Genomic DNA, 20,540 nt, shown 5'->3' on the forward strand with positions numbered 1-20,540 from the left:
GGCTGTGTGCCTCCTTTTCCTGTAAGAGAAAGGGATGTGTGTGGTGCAATGTGTTTGGGCGATGTGTCTGTCATTTTGAATAGCTGGCAGTGTTCACAAGCTCTAAGATATAGTTACTACATAGGTAACATTTAGATACTAAGATATTGTAGCAGTGCTAAGTGAGTGAAGGTGGAGGTGAAGCTATGAATGTCAAGTATGACCCGTGATTGATAGAAATTGTTGGAAGGTCACAGTGACCACTCGTTTGGGGTCATTAAACATCTAGGGCACTTTACCCAGTCCTCAGGTCCTACACTGCTGGCATCAAATGTGATTGCCATGTCTCTCTGGAGAGCCTTTTAGCTCCCTGTGGGTAAAGGATTTCTCTCATCCTGTCTTTCACCAAGACTTACAGTGCTCTGTCGGAGAATCTTGGAGTCCACTCTCTGCCAAGTTGTTCGAATTTTGTACCTTTCACAGGTCAAACTCACTGCTAGAATGACCTCCAGCTGTTCTAGTCGAAATGCATTTCACTTTTAAGAGATACAGACTGGCTTTAAGCAGTGCAGGCTAATTTGCCTTTATGCTCTCTCCCAACAGTTTTGCTCCCCTGCTCAGGCATGCAGCCATTCTACAGTAGCTTTAATGCTGGCTGCACGCTACAATCATTGAGATGAGCAGACAGCATAAAGTCTGGGTGCTGCCTGCATTGGAATGAACAGGGATGGGTTAATCACACATCGCGTTCCCTGAACCCATTTTTGGTGGCTATATTTTTTTCCCCCCCCTATGTTTTAACTCCACACGTGCTTTCCTTTAATTGTTTAGTATTTCATTTTTGAAGAATGGAATTTGTGCTCATCAAGGTGCAAATGCCAGTGATGCGGATGGGACATTTTCCTTTTATTCCCAACTCCCAGTATCAAGCCCTCCAAGATGAGATGTTCAACTGGTTAAATTCAAAGTAAATGATCTCTACACAGCCTATTTACTTGATCTCCAGCTCTTGAACAATTTAATATAATGATCATGAGTATAATTGTGCAGTGGTTATATGACTAGATTTGTAAATCAGGAGCAGAGCGAGTTCCAATCCCCCAATGGCAGTTTGAAAATTCTAATTCAGTTCAAAAATCTGATATCAGTAAGTGTGACAATGAAACTGTTAGATTGTCACATGATCCTGACTTGTTCATTAATGTGCTTTAGTTGTCAGAGAAACCAGGGATGAGCAATAAATGCTGCCTTTCTCTCGATAACCATTTCCTAAGAATGAATTTTTAAAGTATTATATCTCTGCAGCTATCAGAATTATGGTCTTTCTGATGGAAATTGAAATATTAGTGCCCCTCCGTGTTGCTGTACAGACACAATGAGGTCAAAATTGGATATCCCCAAAAATGGGCAAGAAGATCACGATACACAATTAACAAACACCCGTTGCTTTTGATACAGGCAGCATGCAAACTTCACGCTGCTTGCTAATTTAATTTATTATAGCGTGCAGCTCAGCACTACTGTTGCATGGCTGTTAGGTGGCTGCATGCCTCAGCAGAGAGCCCAACTTTGTGCATGATTAGCATCACTTAAAGTTTGGCTGCACTACTTAAAGCCAGCTGGCATCTCTTAAGGGGGAAGTGCATTTTCGGTTGGAGTGGATGTTGGAGATGGCTGGGGAAGCAAGCTTGAGCAGAAAGAAGAGTGGCTGATGCTCCAGGGTTCTCAAATTCTGCTTTGGAGATCTTGGTGCAGGAGGTGCAGAGGAGGAGAGAGGCCCTCTACTCACAGGGGACGAGTGAAGAGACAAAAACTGTAGCAGCTCATACTCCTGAGTGCAATCTCACCAAGCCAACCCCATCATTCAGAGAGTTGGAATTTAAACCTGTCTGGAATCTGCTTGAAAAGAAATATGATCTCCTAACAAAGGCCAAAACCTTTTCTTACCTTACCTGGTAAATTCTATAGGGAAAAGATAGCAGTGAACTATACAAAGTTTTTAACATTTTCATTTATAAGCCAAAAAACAAAAGTTCTGTCTCATAGTCCTTAGGTAGAATAGGGACCCGACAGACATTGTGAAGACAGTGAGACTAGATAGCCGCTGCAGTTAATGCCATTGTTCTAGTCCCAGGAAGCTGCTTGTAGTGCTGAAAGAAGTCCAATGATCACACAGCAGTGGTTAAGGTCAGTGAATGCCATATCCTACCAACTGCACCACTAGCCACAAAGACTAGATATTCCCAGCACACATCTACCAACAATTCAGCAATCATGACTCATAGCTCACAGTCATGGCTTCACCTCACCCTCACATATTTAGCACTGCTGTAAGCCCAATACTTACATCTCACAGCTTGCAAACACAGTCGGCTATTCAACCATGACAGGCACATCAGCCAAACAACTCATTGACATACTTCCTCTGGCTTGCACGACAAGGTGACGCTTAACTGAAGGCAGTAGCACCAAATGGGCAAGGGAAAGGCACAGTTGTACGTCCTCACCTCCATGTAAGAGATAATGTTCACTATCATTGGAGCGATCATGACAAACACCATGACCAAATAGGGTCGAAACCATTAAAGGCAATGGTGAGTGCAAGGTGGAGAATTAGAATGACAGGTGACAATACTGTGGATGCTGGGAATCTGAAATACAATTAGAAAATGCTGGAAATACTTGACCGATTAGGCAGCATCTGTGGAGAGAGAAACAGAATTAACATTTCAGGTCAATGACCTTTCATCAGAAATGGGAGAATTTAGAATGTAACTGGTTTTAAGTAAGTAAAAAACGGAAGGGTGGAAATAAAAACAAAATGGAAGGTCTGTGATAGAATGGAAGTTAGGAAAGATTAAATGACAAAAAATCAGTGGTGCAGGGACAAAGGGAGTAGGTAATAGGACAAGTGAAGAAACAAAGAAAAGATGCATCTAGAGGAGGCGTAAGCAGCAGAACGATGACCAGCTGCTGTCCCAAAGCAAAAACAAGAGAGAAATCAGATTAAAACCGAGACATGCAACAAAAAGGAAACAAAATTGTAGTAGAGATTACAATCTGGAATTGTTGAACTCAATGTTGATGCTGGAAGGTTATGAAGTGCCTAATTGATAGATGAGATATTGTTCCTCAAGCTGACATTCAGCTGCATTGTAACACTGCAGAAGGCTGAGAACAGAGAGGTCAGCAAGAGAGCAAGGTGGAGAATTAGAATGACAGGTGGTAAAAGCCAGTTGATTGTATACTGGCACATAACCCTCTTTCGCACAGCCCACTTCCTCCTCATCCCACAATCTCTTCTAATTTAACAGCTGCAGATGGTGTAAGCATGCACCTTTTGCTTTCCAACTCTCCCCTCATCACTGCCATACTCTTGTATCTCAATCCTTTCAGGTACCCAAGAACTGCAATGTGGCCAGACAGTGGTGGAAGAGAAAGAAGAGGAAAAGCAGGAAGACAGTGATGAAGAAATGCCATCACTCGTTCTGATATTCACAGCCGCCATCGCAGATGCTGACGCTGTATGTTCCTTAGAGGAGAACTGAGAGGTGGGATGGGCATCAGGTAAAACATCAGGTACAAGTGACTTGCAGCAAAGGCAGGGATAAGGGGACAGGTTCTAGTTCACTGGAGGGCAGGTTGCACATGACTTCTGCTGCAGAGGATTTAGATGAGAACCTTGATGTGGCAGTCTCGAGAAAAAGGCTGACAGGTATGCACATTGAAATGCTTGGTGCTTTGGCAGGCCTGTCAGAAAGCCTGTGGCCAATTTCAAGGAGCATGGCACCAATTTGGTACACAGCTTTGCACAGAGGCTGAGGCCGAGGCTTTCCAACATGGAAGTAGTGGAGAACTCAAAGAACCATTCATGGTGCAGTGTCCGAGGGATGACGTCTTAGCTTCTATTCTAGCGCAACTGGAGCTCAGTGGAAACTCAGGCTCCTCACGTGCAAGCTCAGTTTACTGCTTCACTATTGTCTTTCAGAGAAGAAAGCCTGTCACAATTGTTTGACCTGGCTTGTCTATGGCTCACATACTGTGGTTGACTCTTAGTGCCCCATGGGAAATTAGGGATACATTATAAACATGGACACATATTTTTAAAAAAACTTTAAATATGCTTTCTCTTATATCATGATTATATTACATATATTTCAAAATCATTATAGTAACTGGCAAGTCAACACATATGTTATTTCTATATTAAAAAATCTATCGGTGTTTTCCACTTATTGTTATGCAACAATAAAATATTGTGGCAGAAGAATTATTTTGGCTACTGTGCAGTGAATGCATTTATAGATAGCAATCTGAGCTATCCTTCCTTATTTTATATTCTTATAAGTTTGAGAAGCCCAAAAGGCTTTTTACAGGATTCTTTTCAATTGATAAAATGATCCATAAAAGGAATATTTAATTTTTTATGCTCCAATTTAAGCAGAACTTCTGTATTACAATACACTATTCCCTATATTATTAATAGTTTCACCTATATCCTCCAAGTCTCAAAGGCAACTTTGATCAGTTTTCAGATAATAGGGTAGTCTGTTTTATCATTAACCTTTCATGTATGTAAATTAGGTCTAATTAACATAATTAATAAATGTTTTATCTCTTATATGATGGTGATTATACTATATAATATTCATAAAGATGGGAAGTACAGTTATGACTAATTATCATGATTCCAAAAGTTATTATCCCTAATAACCTAATGATCAATTCTACCTAAGGACTATGAGACAGAACTTTTGTTTTTTGGCTTATAAATGAAAATGTTAAAAACTTTGTACAGTTCACTGCTATCTTTTCCCTATAGAATTTACCAGGTAAGCTAAGAAAAGGTTTTGGCCTTTGTTAGGAGATCATATTTCTTTTCAAGCAGATTCCGGACAGGTTTAAATTCCAACTCTCTGAATGATGGGGTTGGCTTGGTGAGATTGCACTCAGGAGCATGAGCTGCTACAGTTTTTGTCTCTTCATTGGCCTTATTCGCCTGTTTATTGAAATGCACAGAGTCTATAACCTGTTCTAGGTCACAATCTCCTAGGTGTATTAATAAAATCCCAGCTTCATTTGTTACTTGAGCTAATCAACTATGCAGCATTAAAATAGGAATGTATCAAGCCCATTTGAGCTACATTTATAGTGCTTATACATTAGGGGGCAACAGGCCATTGGGCAACAATAGCTATTTGTTTTTTTAACCTTTCCCTGAAGACTGGAGACTTTTCTTTTTAGGTACAGTAATGGACCATAGTGAAGATTGTTTAGTATTGTGTATGGTATATCCTTGTAGATAGGCATGATTTTAATGTAGCTAGAGCAATAAATTCAATGTTATTCATGTAAAACATGCAACATTATAAGTATGCTAGTATTAAATATTAAATATCCTCAGATTCTTTATTATCTCTTATTAGAAATAATTGATTACATTACCCAGGGATCAATACAAATTTAATACCTCCAGCTAGTGAAAACTGTAGGCCAGTAATTCATTTTCCAATGTTATTCTAATATATGCATTCATACTCACTGGAGTTCTCTGGAGAATGATAGTAGATTGTGCACAATTTACTGAGTATTTATTGAGCGGAATTATGCTTTCCAATTTGTTTATATTACTTGTTTTTAGACAGGCCTTTATGCTTTGAGATTATGATAATTTGCAGAACTTAACTCTGTCTCTCAAAACCTTGAGTGAACCATTAAAATAACAAAATAGTTTTACTATCCATGATTTTTTCAATGTACAATTCTTTGATATAAATAATAATGATCTAGGCCCATGAAAGTGCTGACAAGGCAACACAGTTGAAAAGTCACTTGGTATGTTTGTGCAGTGCCATTAAACTGTCTCATTATTATGGAAATAAATGCTAAGGAATTGCACAGATGTGATATATTTGGCTGAAGCGTGTCAAAGTTGCACATTTAAATTTATGCATTGTTCAATCGATGATGTTAGGTGCAAGCCATGAGCATTGAACTGGACAATGTAGGTTTAAAATCAGCAAAACTTAAATGAGACTCAGTTGGTTCTCTCTTGAGCCAATGCATATGTAGAAGAGTTCCAGTAAACAAGAAATTGAGGCTCTGGTAATTAGTACTTCAAAAAGGAGTTGGGTAATGATGAGAAATTATAGACTAGAAATAGACCTACATTCCCAGTTACAATGCAGGACATGTGCAGTGGAAGTAGTTCATTATTATAATCCATTCTCAATTCAGCTGTTTTAATCATCAGAAGGAAAACTTTCCCTAATTAACTAAGCTAAACTCCAGAATATTCATTGAGATTCACATCCTTATGATTCAACCTTGATCTTCTGTGCTCCAGGTAACAATCACCATTCCCAATCCCAAGAGGTTAAATGGATGATGTTGAGCCCATAATAGAGCAGACTGTGCATGGCCTGTGGAAGAAATAGGCTTGAACAGCTGGCTTTTATTTACTGGGACTTCCTCATGTTTTAAAAACAAATATGTTTCATAATTTTAAAAAAACTGCAGGAAAGCTTTCCAAATTTGAACTTAAATTGAACAAAATGAAGGTTTAAATTGTCAAACTCAATGAAACAAAATGAGAGAACCATTATTGAACTTGAAATTAATTACATGAGTGGTCTATGTTTATTTTTGGTAAATATTGTACAAGAGAAAATTTGTCTCTCAGCTGGACACTTATGGGTTCAAGTCACTGAGACCTGATTGCCTCAATGGATGATTTCCATTGACTCTTAGCCAAGCAGTAGCAGAACATATTTCTGTGGGACAAGCACTCAAGGATTTGATCATAAACAGCATCTGCTATCTGGGGCACTTTATTTTTCAGTGGCAAATGACTGTTTAAATCAAAATAAATTCATATTGCTTGCATGTGTTGTGCATTTATATCAGAACTGTGTGAGAGAAATTAGTTCTATCAAATTGATTTATTGACAAGGATATAAAAGATAATTTTGATGGGCTCTGTTTTTCTTCCTTGACACTAAACACCTTGACTTATTTGCAAGAAGATTCTGCTGAACCTTCAACTTACTACTGAGTTTGTCTTATCTAGAAAAAGAATTAGAATCCTGGCTAAGATGTATGAAAGCTATTCCCCATTGACATAATTAACAGCTTTTCTTATTTTTCAAATATTGAGCTGGACCTCAGATTTATATGGTATATAATTATTCAGGTGCTGATGTACCTTTTAGCTTATTTTGTCACCTTCAAAAAATATGCCCTAGAGAAACTGATTTGCTTGGAAATAAAATTAATGAGATAATTGCTTTTCTTCTGACAGCTGAAACTTGTACAGATATTTAAAGCAATCTAATATCAGCATCGGAAATTGGAAATGCTATCAGTAAGAGATTGTCATTCATTCACTTGAAATTCAGTTTTTATAGATTATTAGTTTTTTTTAAATTCATCATGCAGTTGAACGTCACTCTGTATTACTCTGGTTGGTTATTGCTTATCGTGTTCAGAACTAATTTACCATACAACACTATGGCCTAAAATACACAGTTACCAAAACTGTGCTTAATGTTTCACACAACAGATGCTTGTAATTAAACATGAAACTCCATGTTACAAGATACCAACATTGCATTTATTCACACTTCAATCATTTGGGTGAGATTACTTCATTTCCTGCAACAGATTTCGTCCTTTAGTTGATGGAGCTGAAAATATTTTAGAAGTTACAACTTGAAGAACCGGAGGCTTTTTAAAAAAAAATCTCACTTCAATTTACTTTTCCATCCATCAAAACTGTTACATGAACTTTAAACAAAGGAAATGAATCCTAAAAAAAAGGAATAAAATGCACAGGCCTGGAGCCAATCAGTCAGGATAATTGGAATAGGCCACAAAGGATGCAATACAGTAAACAAGCAGAAAAGGAGACCATGAGGTGGAATGATGAACAGACCAATGTTTCTTGCATCCTGAGGGACATTGCTTTGTTTTTCATCTGTCCAGAGCTGGCAAGTAACTTATTCCAGATTACTTGGCAAGTGGTATTGGCTTGGGAGTAAATATTTCATCAAAATGAAGAAATACACGTGGCAAGAAATGGCCGGCATTGCAAAATAGAATGCAGTAATCTGCATTTAAATAAAACTATAGTTTATTTTTCCCTGCATATCTTATTCTTTGCCTCCTCCTATTCTTCTCAATTGCAATACTAGAGCAATTGTTCACAGATGTTGTCAATACTGTGTGATTGATTGGCAGGCAGTACCATTCAAGAGGGACAAATGAGGACAATGTTTCCTCCAGCCCAGCAGAGAACTGACAAAACTCACTGAACTGAAGATGGTAGATCTGAATGAAAGTCAGTCATGCAACTAAAAGCAGAAACTGTTAGGGTGGAAAGGAAAGCTTCTAATGTGAGAGCTAGTATACAACCTTCAGGTGTGTAAATTTTCACAAAAGAAGAATCTAGTTTCTCTAAATCTGTGTATATTTTTCTTGCTGCTTCACTTGTCTTCCTGAAAACTAGCCATAGACATTGTTGCTTTTGTCCTCAATTGGAGGAAGGGACAGTTTGCCCTAGCGACATCCAAATGGATGTTGTAACTAGAACAACTTAAGTCAACCTATCATGTGGTCTGCTGTAATAATGTGGGGGTGGATTCATCTGGCTCCGCCTTCCCACCACTACTGATCCAATCAACAACTGTAAAGCACCCTTTACGTGTAGCTCGAGAGATTTTTACATAGGCTATAGTTTTAAGTTTTTTTCTGCAATTCACCCAATTGTTTGCTAAAGGCAATTGTTTATCAGAATTGGATCACAATGAGCTGTGAGTTTTTAAGCATTTGCAGGAAAAAAATGTAACTGTTTTTTCCAAATTCAAAACTATAATTTGGTAGGAATGAGATTCGTGCAGCAGACTGGGGCTCCATTGTTTTTTTGCCTATTATTCCCAAATGGACTGTTCTCAATCTCAACAGTGCCACATTGGAAAATCCTGACCTCGGCCCAAATGTTTCTCACCAGCGAGGTAAGGAAAATCAGAGGGAGAGTAACCTCACATTGAATCTTTGTAAAGTAGTATTACGAAATTGCTGGTTCTCATTTGGTTCTACATCTTATTGGCTTTGGAAGGTGAATGGGGAGACTGCAAGATGAAAAAAGGAAATTAATATATGCAGTGACAAGAAAGCCACTTAGGTGCAGAATTATTCTAGTTTGGGTGTGCAAACAGTATATTTTTTTTGGAAACGTAAAATTTGGCATTGAAAATTTCTGGACTTTTCAAAAAACTCCTGCTGTGAATTCAGGCTGGTGGTCAGAGCATGACCTTGAAGATCGAGATTGGCAGATAATAATTTTTAATCTTTTAAAACTTTCCTGTGATGTCAATAGATGCTTAAGTCACTCTCAGCAATGTCCTGCCCTCCTGGGCAGCCAGCTTCCACTGGTTTATTCCAGCACGTTTGGCATGTAGGGTTTGCAGTGAGTAGGGTGATGCCGGGGGTGGGGTGGGGGGGCGGGGGGGTGGGATTGCTGATGGAGGCCAACACAGATGTGCTCCCAAACTGCCACAGGCCTGTGGTTCTTAGAAGCCCCTCCTCCGATCTTGCTGTAGCTCATGCAGAGTTCCTTTGTGCATATTCTTTCAAATAACTGCTGGGATCACAAATGTGTGGATTTTCTTGAGCTCGGTGTTTTAAGCTAAGTCTAAAAATACAATAATTGGATTTCATAAAACATACAAGGAATATGATAGCTCAATTTTTAATGTATTTCAAAAACAGACTATGTTTGGCAGATTGAATGTGACTGTATAAAATTCAGGTTTTATATGCGGCGAGGAAGGTTGATAGGTTCTAAAAAGTTGTCTGTGACAGTAGAACACACAAACATTGAAAAATGTGGAAGACAAGTGTTTACTCAAAGAATGGAAAAGTAATTTCCCTATAATTGCTACCATTGTCATGATACCAGTTGAGAGTTGGTTATATGATATAGCTAATCTGTAAATCCCAACTCTTAAAGACTGAGATGTTCCAATGTAATTTTTACTCCCAGCTCTCCAATCCACTAAACCGACCTGTTTTATCAATCTAGCCTTGTCACAAGATGTTTTTAGTTCCAGTCCACAACTTAATTGCACATTTTAATATTAAAAGTTAATTAATGGTCCTGAGGCTAGAACTATGTGAGTAAAAACCTGGTATAAAAGTGTAAATTTCTTTTTTTGCTCAAAGCCACAGTCACACAGAGGACACTCACCAAAGTCATCCAGGGCAAGGGAGGTGTAGACCAGCTGTCTCTCCCTAGTGCACACACAAGCGAGGGGGGAGCACCCCTAAACATTTTACTAAGTATCCACAATTGTCACAAAGAGGAGCACATGGGCGAGGTTAGTATTTATGGATGTTGCTAGCCCTTTAAAGCTTGTGGATGAACACAAATCTCACATCCCCTCATGCTGATGTTATTATTGATTGCTGTGGCTGTGAGACTGGTGTCTGGAGGTTGAGGGGGGCAATAAAAGGTTGAGGGAGGGAAGGAAGAACCATGTTCTTGTGTGGGGTGATGGGGAATGTGTGGATATAAGGGCTACAGGACTCTTGTCATAACAAATGGGAAAAGGAGGGTAAGATTTCCCCAAACCCTTTCTGCTGCAGTGGCAAGGCCCACCATAGAAACCTTTGCCATATTAAGGCATCCCTGGTGTCATGGCCATCCATTCAATCATGGCCAGGGCCATCAGCTGGAGCATCGCCATGGTCCCTCAACTCTTCATCGCCCTCATCCTGCATGGCTCCCAACACTCCCCTACGAGCACCTCACAAAGAGATGTTATAGTGACTCTTGAAAGCCTGAGTCTTCTCCTGCAATGAGTCTTGCTCAGTTGCAGGTAGCTAAATCTCTGCCTGTACACTATTGGTGCAGCATAAGGTCACCTGCGCCTCTGGTGAGGGTCTCTGGGCTCCTCCTGACCCTTGGGGTCTGGTGCTGCTCTGTCCCCTTCCTGCAAAACCACAGCACCCTGAGTCTCCATGTTCCCTTCTTCCTCTAGCCCTCCTGCTCTTCTTCCTAATCCTTCTCTTCTCCACACTGGAGCTGTGTCTCCAACTGAGACCACAATGCCCATCTGCCTCAGAGACTTCACACCCCTGGATCATGGACAGGAACAAAAAATGCAGAAGAGCCAGAGGAGAGACCTCCTGATGAAACAGTCTCCATAAGGCTTTTCTGCTCATTCACATGAGCAGTTCCTGCAATCACTGAAGTGTTAGCTGAGACTCAGGTCTCAGCTGCAGTTTAAAAACTCTCCCAAACAAGCTTGCCATCAAAAAACAGATTCCCCACCTGTTGTGATTCTCATCCTGAAGGCGTATTATTGCCTTCAGAACAGATGATTGCTGCCAGTTGGGTTATTAACTGCCTTAATTGCCTTCTCAATTTCCATTTGATTATTGTGGGTCGGTTTCAGACTTATTGACCAGTCCGCGTACCGTATTATCGCAAACCTGCATGATGATGTTGGAGCCATATTATGTGCTCAACTGATTGTCTTAAATTGGTTGTCAGTGTAGCTATTAGCTTGTGTACTCAGGATTGTTCAGTAGGTGCTGCCCAATTATGGAATCACACCTGACAGTAAATGTATTGTTTTGAGTTTTACAAGCATGGGCTGGTTGAGTACAGTCTGTGCTCTGCCTGTTTTTTTCATTTGTCCCTGAGATGTGGGCATCGCTGGTTAGGTCAGCATTTATTGCCCATCCCTAATTGCCCTTGTTCAGAGGGCATTTAAGAGTTAACCTACATATGACTCACAATCCTCTGAGTGAATAAACTTCTACTCATCTCAGGATTAAATGATCGATCCCTTATCCTGAGGTTGTGCCCCTGTGCTTTAGATTCCCCAGCCAGACAACTCTCAATGTCTGCCCCATCAAGCCCCTTCACAATCTTGTATTTTCCAATGAGGTGAGCTCTCATTCTTGTAAACACCAGAGCATATGCGGCCAGTTTACTTAGCCTCTCATCATAGGACAACCCTTTCATCCCAGGGACCAATCTATTGAATGTTCACTGTATTACCTCCAAGGCAAATATACCCTTCCTTAGATAAGGAGACGAAAACTGTGCACTGTACTCCAAATGTGATCTCACTAAAGCCCCATACAATTGTAGCAAGACTTCCTTATTCTTATCCTATCCCCTTGCAATAAAGGTCGGCATGCCTCCTAGTTGCTTGCAGTACCTGCTAGCCAACTTTATGTGTTTCTTGTACAAGTATATCCAAGTTTCTCTGAACACCAACATTTAAAAAGTTTCATGCCTTTTAAAGAATATCCTGCTTTTCTATTATTACTATCAGCGTGATTAACCCCACACTTCCCCACATTATGCTCCGTCTACCACTCACTTAAAATGTCTATATCTCTTTGAAGCCTTGTTGTATCCTTCTCACATGTGAATTACTGTTTGGGAGCCTACAAATTATTCCCACCAGTGTTCTCTGATCCTTGCTATTCCTACTTGCCACCCATACTTATTCTACTTCCTGTTCATCTCAGCCAAGACCTTATCTTTATATTATCCTTTATTAGTGGGCTACTCTTCCTCCTCTTCTATTCTGTCTGCCTTTTGGAAATGTTAAGAAAACCAGAATATTTCTTTGGCAACCTTTATGACTTTGCAAACATGGGCTAAATTTTTCTGGCCCCAGGGTGGCAGACTTGGAGGTAGGGTCTGCCAGGAAAATAGAGGGAAGCTATGTTGGGACGACTTGCCAACGCATTCCTGATGCCAGGGAAAGTGGATCAGCAAGTAATTAGAAAAACTAATAGAATGCTATCATTTATTGCGAGGGGAATTGAATACAAAAGTAAGGAGGTTATACTTCAGTTGTACAGGGCACTAGTGAGACCACATTTGGGGTACTGTGTACAGTATTGGTCACCTTATTTAAGGAAGGATGTAAATGCATTGGAAGCAGTTCAGAGAAGGTTTACCAGACTAATACCTGGAATGGGCGGGTTGTCTTATGAGGAAAGGTTGGACAGGCTGGGCTTGTATTCACTGGAGTTCAGAAGAGTAAGAGGTAACTTGATTGAAACATATAAGATCCTGAGGGGACTTGACAGGTTGGATGTGGAGAGGATGTTTCCTCTTGTGGGAGAATCTAGAACTGGGGGCCACTGATTAAAAATAAGGGGTTACCCTTTTGAAACGGAGATGGGGCAAAATTTTTTCTCTGAGGGTCATGAGTCTTTGGAACCCGAAAAAGCAGTGGAAGCCAAGTCTTTGAATATTTTTAAGGCAGAGGTGGATAGATTCTTGGTGAGCAAGGGGGTGATAGGTTGTCGGGGTAGGCCGGATGCAGATTTGAGGTTACTATCAGATCAGCTGTGATCTTATTAAATGGCGGAGCAGGCTCTAGGGGCTGAATAGCTTACTCCTGCTCCTTGTTCGTATCTTCCTATGTTCTTATGTGCCCACGCCATGGATGTGGGCAGCCAATACACATGACTGAGGCCTCAATTAGGGGTGATTTTCCATCCTTGCCAGCATTTTTCTGGAAGCAGAGCAGTCCCCCCACCACGTGCTTTATAGAGGTGGCCACCCTGCGGCAGTCCAGAGGGCCTTTGGAAGTGAAGGCTACATCCCACAAGGAGAGCACGACGGCAGGAAAGGCCACACCTGCGATCCCAACTTACCATCCAGAGGGGTTTTCCCTCTGACACAAGGAACCTGCCAGTTTCCCCCATGATATATTTAATTGTATCCCCCCTCCGCCCACGAGGGCGCTTCCAAGTTGATTGATTGGGCTGGCAGCATCGGAGGTCAGCCCACCATCCTAGGTTTGAAGCCACCAATGAGGAGGCGAGGGCTTTGGACGCCATTTGGTCCCAATGTCGGGGTCCGGAAGTACATGGGAAAATACCAACCCATGTCTCTGTAATGGCGATTTTATCAAACCTATTTATCTTTATTTGTGTCGGTAGTTCATCTATCTTGTTATAAATTATTTGCGAATTCAAATAAAGAATGTTTATTTTTATTTTTTAACCACTATTCTTTGTATGGACCTTATTTGCTGATGCATTATTAATGTTAAACTCTCTCCTTTCTTGCCCTACTCTCTTTTTACCAAATCACTTCACTGCTCTATTGCCTCAAATTTTCTCTTTAGATTTCTAAATTTCCCTTCACCTGATCTTTATTTAGTTTCAACCGTAACCATCCCCCTGGTAACTGTTTGAGGTTGAACTAGATTCTTTGCAATCTTAGTGTTGTAGCTGACACTGAGATAAGCTTACCTTCACAGTTGCTGGGTCAAAATCCTGGAACTCCCTTCCTAATAGCACTGTGCACACCTGAGGGAAGTTTCAGTCTTTCACTTTAGAATGAATTGGAATTCTCAGCATTAGCAGAACTTGCTCGAGCATTGATCTTAAAAGAAGTATGTAAGGTAGTCGAGGAACAATCCAATTTCACCCTCTGAATCTTAATAACATGAGGGTGATGGTCTGGCGCTGCCCAAAATGGACTTGTTAAAATGGGATAAGTATATGTGTGCATCGTAGAACCTATGGGCTGAATAATATGCTCGCAAATCGGAAGTGTTCGCTGCTTTGCGGAGCATATTATGGGAGGTGATGACATCGGGTGCCATTTCCGACGTCATCATGCAGGTTTGTGAAAATACAGTACGTGGGTGGGTCAATAAGTCTGAAACCCACCCGCAATATTCAAATGGCAATTGAGGAGGCAATTAAGGCTGTTAACAACGCAACTCACAGTAATGATCCATTCTGAAGGCAATAATACGCCTTCAGGATGAGAATCACAACCGGTGGGGAATCCCTAGCAAGCTTGCTAGGGAGGGTTTTAAGATTACAGCTGAGACCCGGGTCTCATCTTTGCAGCTAACACTCCAATGACTGCAGGAACTGCAGGGACTACAGGGACTGCTCATGTGAATGAGCAGAAGAGCCTTATGGAAACTGTTTCATCAGGAGGTCTCTCCTCTGGCTCTTCTGCATTTTTTTTTTCTGTCCATGATCCAGGGGTGTGAAGTCTCTGAGGCAGATGGGCATTGTGGTCTCAGTTGAGGACACAGCTCCAGAGTGGAGGAGAGAAGGATTAGGAAGAAGAGCAGGAGGGCTAGAGGAAGAAGGGAACATGGAGACTCAGGGTGCTGTGGTTTTGCAGGAAGGGGACAGAGCAGCACCAGACCCCAAGGGTCAGGAGGAGCCCAGAGACCCTCACCAGATGCGCAGGTGACCTTATGCTGCGCCAATAGTATACAGGCAGAGATTTAGCTACCTGCAACTGAGCAAGACTCATTGCAGGAGAAGACTCAGGCTTTCAAGAGTCACTATAACATCTCTTTGTGAGGTGCTCATAGGGGAGGTCTCATCCAACAGTGTTGGGGTCCACGCAGGATGAGGGTGATGAAGAGTTGAGGGACCATGGCGATGCTCCAGCTGATGGTCCTGGCCGTGATTGAATGGATGGCCATGACACCAGGGATGCCTTAATATGGCAAAGGTTTCTATGGTGGGCCTTGCCACTGTAGCAGAAAGGGTTTGGGGAAATCTTACCCTCCTTTTCCTGTTTGTTATGACAAGAGTCCTGTAGCCCTTATATCCACACATTCCCCATCACCCCACACAAGAACATGGTTCTTCCTTCCCTCCCTCAACCTTTTATTGCCCCCCTCAACCTCCAGACACCAGTCTCACAGCCACAGCAATCAATAATAACATCAGCATGAGGGGATGTGAGATTTGTGTTCATCCACAAGCTTTAAAGGGCTAGCAACATCCATAAATACTAACCTCGCCCATGTGCTCCTCTTTGTGACAATTGTGGATATTTAGTGACACGTTTAGGGGTGCTCCGGTGCCTTGCTCCCCCCTCGCCTGTGTGTGCACTAGGGAGAGGCAGCTGGTCTACACCTCCCTTGCCCTGGATGACTTTGACGAGGATCCTCTGTGTGACTGTGACCTTGAGCAGCCGGCCACTCCAGGAGACTCTTGCGGAGATGCACGTGAGACTTCAGTCACCGCAGCAATGGTCGAGGCCTGTGTCAATGGCTGATGGATGGAGGAGATGCTGACCCCATCTGAAGTGCCATTGGAGGAACTTCTAGATGGAGACAGCTGCTGCTCACCCTCTGCCATTAGGACTGGTTGCTCCTCCCTGCCAACTGGTGGTTCCAGGAGCTGGATGGGTGACCAAGCTCCCAGGTCCCCTGTCACCCTGGCTCTGTGACCCTGAGCTCAGAGCCAGGTTGATGATGGAGTTCAGTTCGGAACGCATCTCAACAATTGCGTCTGCAATGTGCTCGGTTTGCCCACCCAGGACAGTCAACAGTCTGTCCATGAAGGAAGCTTGGCACTCCGAAGAGTGGGCGATCACAGTGCTCATGGCCTGGATGAACACCTCCACAGGTATGCCTGCCAAATCTTCACGGACCTCGTGCTGGACATCCAGCATCTGTCGCCTTGTGGACGACTTCACAGGCTCATCATCCGACTCAAAATAAGTCTCTGAATCACCCCATACCTTTCTCCGACTGCCCAAGGCCTGCTCTACCATACTCTCCAGAAGCTGCATGGGCGAATGTGAAGTGCCCTCACCAGTGAGCGCATGACCCCTGTCTGACGTGTTAAACCTGCCGAAGTGCCAGTATCTGTGATGGTGCTGGGTGCAGAAAGAGGATGTGACGCTGCATCCTCCAAGGCTTCCTCAGAGGAGGAGAAGGGAGGTTGCTGGACAGCTTCTGGTAAAGCTTGCACTGAAGAGGCATCTCCTGTTACAGAGGCATCAAAATGGGGGTGATCGGGTATCTAATAATTTGACACGTCAACCCTATCTCACGACACATATCAACCATTTCACTGTCCAATATGCAGTGAATATTGCTGCAGAAACAATGTGCTCTTGAATGATGATGTGAAGCTTCAGATAATGAAGCTTCTAATGTGTGAACTCTAATTATCAGCCACATTGCATAACGCCTAACCTCTATCAGAGCTCCACTAGCCATCTCCTCTTTTCAACCAGTCTGAGAATTCTGCAATCTCACCTGAGCCAGGCCTTCCTCCAATCTCGCCTCTGCCTATACTCCTGGATGAGTCGGGCTCCAGCAGGGCCAGCGCTTGCACCTCGAAAGGAAATTTCTAGATTTGGTAGATCCCCGCCTGAATGGGCTCACTCATGGGTTTTGTGGGCTCGCTTCTCCTGAAATGATTTGATGCAGAGATTTCATCAAATATTTCTAACTATCATGGCCTGAATTTTACCCTCAGGGTGCGCCCGAGGTCAGCATGGCCGGAAGTGGACGTAAAACCTGTTCCCGGCCGAGATCGTAATATGAACACAATATTACGCTGGCTGGCCAATTAGCAGCCAGTCAGCATGAAACGCGCCTGGAGAAAGGCTCAGCACTGCCTTTGGGGGTGGGAAGAGGGCGATTGCCAACATCACCATGGGTGCTGGTGAGCACTTCCACTGAGCTCCCTGAAGGCACACAGCTGCAGACTGCCAAAAAATCAAAGAAAGCACCAAAATGCTGCAAAAAATGTCCATGTAGCACAATCAAGTACCTGACAGCATATCTCATAAAAATAGTCCCCAGATATTTATTTTAATTTTAAATCCGAATGGAGATTTTATCCCAACCTCGGATGAGGTTTGAGCAAAAATGTAAATGCCACCTGGCCGAATGGCCCGTCCGCCAACCGTAAAATTGGACGGGCCACGCAAAACTTCTTACAATTGGGCCGTTAATGAGCTTAATTGCCTGTTTAATTGTCGGTGGGCACGCTTCCGACTTATGCCCGCCGAGTGAAATATTGCGCGAGTGCACTCGCCCGACGTCATCTCCCACAATCTTACGGGCGGCCGACCTCGGGACGCAAAATTCTGACCCATATGTAATGCCTCCAACTCACGATCAGATCAGTGCGTGCCAGCCTAGAGCCTGTGCCAGCCTGGAGCCTGTGCCAGCCTGGAGATCATGCATCGTAAGGTCATCCTGCAAATCACTCGCTGTGGAACTAGACCATTGCTTGAAATGCACAATGCCATGGTCTAGCTGTGTCCTTGTGGAATCATGCTACCTATGATGAGCAGCAAACCTCAATTACCTCCTGCATTCACCAGCGAGACATGTAGCACATTGGACCAAGATTGCTCATACCGACGTCACACTCACCCTGGCTGACCTCATGAGGTCATCAAGCCTTTTGTGGCACTGGGACCAAGTCCTTCTCACCATGCCCACACTGCTGACCTCTTCAGTCACCTCCTCCTATGCAGCATAAGTTTGGCTGGGTTTCCTTCTCTTACCAGCGGTTGGCATGAGCTGGTCATGTTAATCATGAACTGCACACAGGAGGGCACCAAGGGCGGCCTCGCTGAATCTGGGGACTGGCTTGGCCCTTCTAGTGTGCCTCTCCCCTTGCTCTGATGACACTGACATCTATGTATGTAAACATGTAACAAATGTACAACTCCTCAATGCCAAAAGGTGGGAGACGTGCTGATTTTTAAAATAGGGAGATTGACATGATGTGCAGAGATTAGCTACAATTTAAATGCACTTACCTGGCCGGACTGGAAAATGCACAAATCCTCTCTGCATAGTAAATCCACTAGCTTGATCATCTGATGGGTCACCTGACACTGTTCCATGCCAGGGGACCCTTTAAAGTGTTGGCCATGGCCTTGATCCTTGGAGGCTTGCAGTCTCCGAGACCGGACATCCAGCCCTCCAGCATACATTGGGCAGGATGTACATCTATAACCCACCCTTGTTGCTAATTGGCAGCAATCAACATATTACCAGTTGCACTCTGACAGCGGGCCCAGGAGTCTGAACACCACTGACTTCCGGTTGTGGAACCCACCGTCGGCATGAAACCATGGGCAGAATATTGCCGCTGGCGTGCGGGGGCGGGCCCAACATGCCGACGCATTAAATGACGCGCAATGACGTTGGGCGTGCGTCCCGACATCATCGCACGGCATTTCGATATTTTGTTTGGCAGGCACATGCCGGAGGCGGCTGCGCACTCGCTGAACTGTCAACGGCCTATTAAAGCCATTAAAAATGTAATTAAACTAGTTTAGAACGCTGCCTGTCCAACCTTAAGTTTGGCAGGCAGGCGGAGAGCCCAAACGGCCTTTGCGTTTTTCAGGAAACCTCATCCACGGACGGAATGAGGTTTCCTGAAGGTTTTATAAAATAAACAAATATATTTTCCTTACTTCACAAACATGGCCCAGCTCATGTGACACTGTCACATGAGGGGACCTGTTTAAATATATTTTTACTTTATTTTTGAAAAGTTTTGTAATCCATTCAATCTCCCTGAGGCAGCTTTAGGGAGATTGCTGTGCTCTTTAACACACATGCACGAAAGAGCGCAGGCCCCGACTCTCCCTCCTCCCCCGGCCCGCACAGGTAGCGTTGAGCGCTACTGACCGTGCATCACGCTTGGCGGGCCTTAATTGGCCCACCCACGTAAAATGGCGGTGCGCAGCCGATTGTGGGCGGCGATCGGCAAACGCCCGCCCCCGCCCAGCCTGCCTGCCATAGGAATAATTTTCTCCCATATTATTCAGCCCATTGAATGCCATATTGCTTATATTTTAACCCTTCACATGGTCTGCTTTCCTTGATTATGGGAGATGGGGGGGTGGGGGGTTAAAATCAGGGCTGGGATTTCCTTTTTTTCCCCCTCATTGTGCCCCATCTGCAGAGACTGGCGCTTTTGCATACACTTTGTTCAAATTATATTCTGTAAAACCAAAACCATTTTCATTCCATCTAACATGTAACCTTACAAGGAAATAGCTGCAGGAAATGGGCACACTTCTCATTAAGTGAAATCCTTCAATCCTCCAGGACTGAAACCTTTCCTAAGTCCGTTCATGAAAAAGCAATTTCTGTTAAATGTAAATAAAATTAGTACAGGGGTTTAACTTGGGATTGTGATAAAGTAAGTGGAAGAATTAAAACCTTATTTTTAAAATTGAGATTGATGGGAGGCATTTATTTGATTGTTAAATTTGTACAAGATGAGTTCTCTTTTTAAGCATAGCCCCAAACCAGAATGGAAAGTAATGTCACTATTCTGGATATTTCAGTGCTGCTGGTTCATTTTCAGCAGCGTTATAAAATCGGAATAGTTAGAACAAGACACTAGCGTGGCCGTTACCTATGAATGCTGTAGCTATTGTATTTTGCGTGCTGAAACCTGCTTAATGTTCCCAGTTCTTTGTGTAGGAAAATCAATCAAACATTGTTCAGCACTGAAGCATTTTCTACTCCTGCTGCCTTCATGTTTCTCTACTTACTCTTGAATAGGGCAGCGATTGATTTGTAAAAAGCACCCACAATGAACTGTCCATCAAATAATCACGACCACCATTCAGCATTTCACTTATAATTAGCTGGAATATGACTTTTACGACGGTAGAATTTTCAAGAGCAACTTTGTACAAGTGGGATTTAGTATACATTCTGTGAAACTAGCACTGTCAAGTTCTAATGACTGCAGTGGGTCTGAGT

Source organism: Cetorhinus maximus, chromosome 11, assembly GCF_964194155.1.
Source record: "Cetorhinus maximus chromosome 11, sCetMax3.hap1.1, whole genome shotgun sequence".
Lineage (NCBI taxonomy): Eukaryota > Metazoa > Chordata > Chondrichthyes > Lamniformes > Cetorhinidae > Cetorhinus > Cetorhinus maximus.